The sequence below is a fragment of the Dreissena polymorpha genome, chromosome 3 (assembly GCF_020536995.1).
Source record: "Dreissena polymorpha isolate Duluth1 chromosome 3, UMN_Dpol_1.0, whole genome shotgun sequence".
In the NCBI taxonomy this organism is placed as follows: domain Eukaryota; kingdom Metazoa; phylum Mollusca; class Bivalvia; order Myida; family Dreissenidae; genus Dreissena; species Dreissena polymorpha.
The window spans coordinates 44584622-44590621 of record NC_068357.1 but is presented as its reverse complement, the minus strand read 5'-3'; the positions used below and the strand labels follow the sequence as shown (position 1 = coordinate 44590621).

Sequence of the window (6000 nt, the reverse complement as noted above, 5' to 3'; positions counted from 1 at the left end):
ATATGATAAAATATAACCAAAATTTGACTTGTAAATGTATTATTAACACTTATAATGTCAACAAGGTAATTTATTCTCACAAATTAGCAACAAAAAAACCTTTTGTGCATGATATAATTAGTTGTTTCAAAATATTTTTTTAGTAAATAATGAAAACCTTGATTCTGTCCTTTCTTTACTCTGCTGTCTCAATGGTTGGCAGTGGAAATGGAACTCGAACTGCACCTCGGCCTCGACCCCTTCCTCGTCCAGTGACTCTGGTCTGTCCATTGGCTTTTCCTCTGTCCCTGCCTCCTCTTTTCTGCACGCCACCTCTGGTTCTTCTTAGTGGACTGTCAGAAGACGTTGATGGCACACTATATCTAGAGCTTCCAGATGATGTTGATGATATGTCAGATTCATACATTTGATCAATAATATGAATGATAATAAACATAAACTCGGGTTCATGAGTTTGACAGTAGCAAACATGTTAACATAAAGTAATGGGGTATTGCTAATTTCTGGCAAAATCTTCATGCGTTGCATTGAAAAATTTGCAGTGGTGGTCAACCTACAAACTAAACTATGGTTGTGGGTATTAATAAGAAATAAGCAACATTCGAACGAATCGATGATATCCGAAAAAACGATACTGTAAAATTAAAAAAAAAAAAAACCAAATTGATATAAATACTTCGCACGTACCATGTTTGCACCACCTCATATGACGTGAAGGACACAGCACAATCCGTACGCGTCGTTGATCTTCTTAGGCAAAGCATACAGCAATGAAGTCAAGTAGAACCGTTTGCCCTTTGTTTTGTTTACATTGTAAAATGTATATTGTTCGCGGAAAATCACGATTTACACCGGAATTATCCGTATCTCTCCGATCCTAATAAAAAGACGAATTATTCGGTTTTTGTAGGAAAATATGTACGAATTATCTTCGTCACGATAGGCTCGGGGCGTAAATTTGTCTCTGCTGAATTTTATGAAATTCGTCTTCAACGTATAATTGTTCTTGCTTATTTTGTGTTATTATAACATATTTTTATCAATATATTACAATTTGATACATATAAAAATCGTATATACCCGCTTTAAGTGGATTTGTCTATGCTTGGTAATGATATCAGTTGATTTACATATTTCTAGTTAAAATGTGCTTTACCTGTGGCGGTGGATATATGAGGCGGGCCAGAAAAAATATTAGTAAATTAAACAAAATAACATCCACATATAAGAAAATAAATAACTGTGACATTTATGTTCGATAAATAAATTTCAATTATCGTTTTTCTGTCATGAATCACAATAACATATGTTTGCAGATGTTTACACATATGTTACCAAATTATTGTTTTGTATTTTGGTATATGAAAGGGAGATGCTTGTTTTGGTTAAGATGTTGATTATTTAATTAAACTTATAACTTATTTTGACAAGAGGCGAGCGTATGTAGGATATACATGAACTGATTATACGTATGATAATTATGCAAGTGCAAAATGTATCTGACACAAAAACAAACGCGTTATTCAGACTTAACCAAATAGACTGGTCGTTATGCTTTTATGTTTAAAAAACCAAATCGAGTCGATTTACCTTTCTGTTATCGCATTAAATGTTGTTCGCTCACGTCTATTTGAAGGAATGTAACAACAGCTTTGCATTCGTAGTTGATTAACTAATGAACTAACTTTGAACAATGCTATTCGTCTGAAGTGTTATTGTTTAGTAGGTATATATTTTAACACATGTGTGCGGCATATGAATATATTAAACAACGTATTTCGTTAATTATTATAGGAATTCGTTTTAGGAATAGTGTGTTTCATACATGAATATGTTGCATTTCCCAGTGATTGTGAAATGCATGAAACATATTTTGGGTGGAATCTTTTCAGTTATATAACATAGTTGTTCTTCATTAAAGTGTGCATAAACTGTAAAACAATACAACTATATATATAGCGTAGAACACTAAATATTTGTGCATATGAATTAACATAGCAAATGGACATATTTTACCCTTAGCATTCTAATCTTTCTGGAAAATATATGTATGCCATCAAGTAAAAATGTTTCATCCATGCCAACAGAAAATTCGAATGTTTGCCTTTACGTCGTATTGTTAAAGTATCATTACTACCCAAAATCATCGAAAATTTCGTACAATTGTTCGTAAAATAAACTTAACAAATTAAAAATCAGTGTTTATTGTGGCAATTGCCGAAATTTCAATTCTATATGTGGTCTGGTAAAATAGATGTTTGTAGATATAAAATGCTCGTTTTTATTATTGTTTTGCATATCTATGTATTAGGCACATGAACACTAAAATCGCGGGAATTAATTGTGGCCAAAAATAAATAAAAACGAGCATTTTGTATCTACAAAAATCTATGTATTCATACCACATCTAGCGTTCAAATTTTGGCTATTGCTATAAAAAAAAACACTGATTGTTAAGGTTTTAACTTTATTTTACGAAAAACTTAATGAAATTTTCCTTGCTTTTGAGCGTTATATAGACTTAAATTGGTCTTTAGTATTGTTATCGGTCATTATCAATATCGCCAATAGAGCTTTTAACCAATCCTAATGGTTATGGTTAAAAGAATTAACCTTCAGTGCAATAATTATAAATTAAGTTATAAACAATAGATTGATTTGACATTCATATCTTCACAAGCCATAACAGAATAATGTATCGATCTATTTTAGTTTTATTACATGTATTTACCGCATCTGATATTTTAGGTTGTAACGCCATTCATATGTTTAACGAAAACAAAATAATAAATCATAAGTAATTAAAAAACATATCTGTTTCTTTTTATATAACTATTCCTGACATGCAGAAGATTTGTGTTATGAATAACACTGTTAATTACTTAACATTTTTACTGCAAAATCTCATTACCTCAAGGTGAATTGGTACGCGAAAAATTAAACTGACAGTCGCCCTTTTGGATTATTAGTTCTAATCTTTTGAGGTTACACAATCAACATTAACAACACAAAAATGACAAAAAAGGCACAGTTTATTGTTTAAATTAGGATACGTTTTGTTATCCGCTTTAACAACTGACAAATGCATGTAAAAAACGATAAATATTACTTGACATTATAGATGCCTCTTATGAGAATCATTCAATTTGTTAAATATCTATGTGTATCTTCAAACATTCCACGCGATGAACGTGCGTCCGACATTTTCCGAGTTTGATGGCCCGAATAAAGGTTCATTTTCGATTTCAACCAAAACACATAATCTTCATGTTGAAACTAGACCTGTAGCAGATCTTTGAAAACCTGGTGACATAGCAATTATCAAATACAAATATCCTAAAAATGAATAAATAAAAATTGTCGGATGTCCAATAGCTCAATAAACACGATATGTACAGTGCTTAGGTTACACAAAGCCATTAAAAAACGTTATCGAACACTCGAACACTGCTAATACTCAAACAATGTAATAGGTTAAGAATAACAAATATGATTTACCAGATTTGTGTACAAGTATGGAACGCCAATGCTGCCTTCTGATGACACAAAATAATGACACATGCACAAAACACAACGAAATTATGTATGCACTAAATGAAATGTCGTTAATACAGAACGAGTTAGTAAATGCACACAACATAATGACAAATGCACAAAACGAAATAATGTATGCACCTAACAAAATGTCGATAGTACAAAACGGGTTGGTAAATGCACACAATATAATGTCGAATGCACAGAACGAAATGATGTATGCACCTAACAAAATGTCGTTAGTACAAAACGATAATGCAAATGCACATAGCATACTGAAAAATGTACAGAACGAAATGATGTTTCTACAGGTCAAAATGTAGTTTACACAAAACAACTTAGTAAATGCACAGAACATAAAGACCAGTGCCATCAGAATGCAGCATTGGCGTTCCATAGATTGGCGTTCCATATACAAGACTTTGATATATGTTTAATTTTGCACAGCTTCTCATACAGGCATTTGATTCGTCAACTCTGTTGTTTCAGCGGTTTCTTTGCCAAACCAATTCACCATATTGTATACAACGTTGCTCAATATAAGCCCAATTTCACCGTGTTTCTCTCACTATTATATTCCGACATTTTATTCTATTTAACGTATTTACTATTACACGTTTTATATGCTTTCAGTGTAAAAGGCACACAATGAAGTTACATGGAACGATTTTTTTCTACTGTAAATATTAATATATTGGCCGATTATTTTAAACACAATAGAACAAGATACTTGTATAACCATTATCTATGATTTTGTGTTATTACCCCAAATAACCATTATCTATGATGTTGTGTTATAACTCCCAAATAACCATTATCTATGATTTTGTGTTGTAACCCCTAAATATTTCAATGTTCATTTTATTTACATTGGTTTCTTTTTTTAACTGGCATCCGTGTGCAGTTTTTACTAATGGAACAGAACTGTGTACTTTTAAAAAAATCTGCTTCATCTTGTAAGCGTAATTTCATATTTTTCTCAACTTCAAGGGGAGATGATTCTGAACTTATTCTTACGGTGCTCATTTACGATAGGGGCTGAAAACTCATTGATATGAAAACACTGTAAAAGTTTTAATGTGATTACGACCCCCACCCTCTCACACAATAAAACAGCGTATTTATTTAAACAAAAATGTCTACATCAAAAAAAAAAGTTAACATAGAACACATATAAAATAATTTGATTCTACTGGGGCTCGAACCTTCGGCATCTCACATGTGAAGCGAGTGTGTAACCACTACACTACGGAACCGCTTAAAAATCATCCTCTAACTAAGATATTAATAAGCTATGAATAGTCGGTTTACGTGTAAACCCGGAGGTTTAAACGCTGTCTAGTGAGCGGGGTTAAAGGTCCATACCAAAGGGTCCATACCACTGGCAAGATACGAGTCAGGCCTGCGACTTCGATATGTGGTTCTTCAAAAAACCTGTAGGAGGACTTGATAGTAATGAGACTGGGGTGCTGTGATGGTGCTCCTCATTGATAAGCGGCTGCTTTCTTTATAAATACACATTATTACAATTAATAATACGTGTCGCGCTTCGCGCTCTATAGCGCCTTTATTAGTAACTAGGTGGTTGCTAGGATAGTGGAATAAAGAAGTTTTGATTTTATACAAAACCAGAGAGTTTCACCGGTTCGCGTATTTGCCCAGTCCATGTGATCTTTTATTATTTTGCACAGTCCCTGTGATAAGTTATAGGTACTTATAAATTTATTAATAAATTACTAATTATAAGAAGATGTTGATGTTGTTGTTTTTGTTGTTGTTTTATGATGTTGTTTTTTTAAGGGGGGGATGGTTTATTTATGTTGTGGCAGAAAATGGTACAAAACTTGGAGATGCCGGGGATTGAACCCGGGGCCTCTCACTTGCGATGCGAGCGCTCTACCACTGAGCTACATCCCCTCACGATAACATTCACAGTTACATGTGAATATAAAGATATTAAAAATATAATACACCGGTCAATGCCTTAAAATCAATGCCTCTTTGAAATTAACAAATGTGAAATAAAGGTGTTATAAAAGGTCTATAAATATATTATTGAATAATCATGTGAGATTCATGGCGATACTTGCCGTATATCTTCATTAAATCCACTATAATCTGACCTGTCGCTATTGGATATTGTAAAAAAGTGTGCTATTTTAAAAAGCCGTTATTTATGCCATTAATTAACTGCTTGAAGTTTATGTTCAGCTTTATTTGATTTATTTTATTTGTTTTTAATATTGTAGCGAAAAAAAAAATATGGAGATGCGGGGATTTGAACCCCGGGCCTATCACATGCAAAGCGAGCGCTCTACCACTGAGCTACATCCCCACACCTTGAATGCGATGGCAATATAACAATATAAAAAATCACAAAGTTTCACCGGTTCGCGTATTTGCCCAATCTGAACACTTCGGACAGTGGGCTACACCACACCGTCTCTCTGATGAAAGAAGGCGGCC

General features: G+C 33.1%; 2 non-coding genes across 2 annotated transcripts; both read right to left on the bottom strand.

The window, feature by feature from the left end:
* Window positions 1-5379: 5379 nt before the first annotated feature.
* Window positions 5380-5451, bottom strand: Trnaa-cgc (transfer RNA alanine (anticodon CGC)). Its single transcript has one exon. It is a non-coding gene; the product is annotated as a tRNA-Ala (tRNA).
* Window positions 5452-5797: 346 nt separating this feature from the next.
* Trnaa-ugc (transfer RNA alanine (anticodon UGC)) lies at window positions 5798-5869 on the bottom strand. The gene has a single exon. It is a non-coding gene; the product is annotated as a tRNA-Ala (tRNA).
* Window positions 5870-6000: the final 131 nt, after the last annotated feature.